A 337-nucleotide genomic window follows, 5' to 3' on the forward strand; every position below is an offset into this window, starting at 1 on the left:
TGCTGTAGTAAGACAGAGTGTAACTTACCTCGACCTATTTTCTGTTAGCAATGTCCAGGTAGTTGCTGTAGTAAGACAGGTTGTAACTTACCAAGCCCTAATTTTCCTGTTAGCAGTGTCCAGGCAGTTGCTGTAGTAGGACAGAGTGTAACTTACCTCGTCCTGATTATTGCTGTTAGAGGTCTCCAGATGGCTAATATATCGAATTAGCAGGGGCTTGAGTCCCTACCAAAGTCTAATGGTTATAGTTATAGCTAGCAATGTCCAGACAATTGCTGCATTATTAACTTACCGATCCCTTTTATTGCTGTTAGCAATTTCCAGACAACTACAACAT

Source organism: Aspergillus ambiguus, assembly GCF_047715705.1.
Source record: "Aspergillus ambiguus strain CBS 117.58 unplaced genomic scaffold BDV59scaffold_75, whole genome shotgun sequence".
Taxonomy (NCBI): Eukaryota; Fungi; Ascomycota; class Eurotiomycetes; order Eurotiales; family Aspergillaceae; genus Aspergillus; species Aspergillus ambiguus.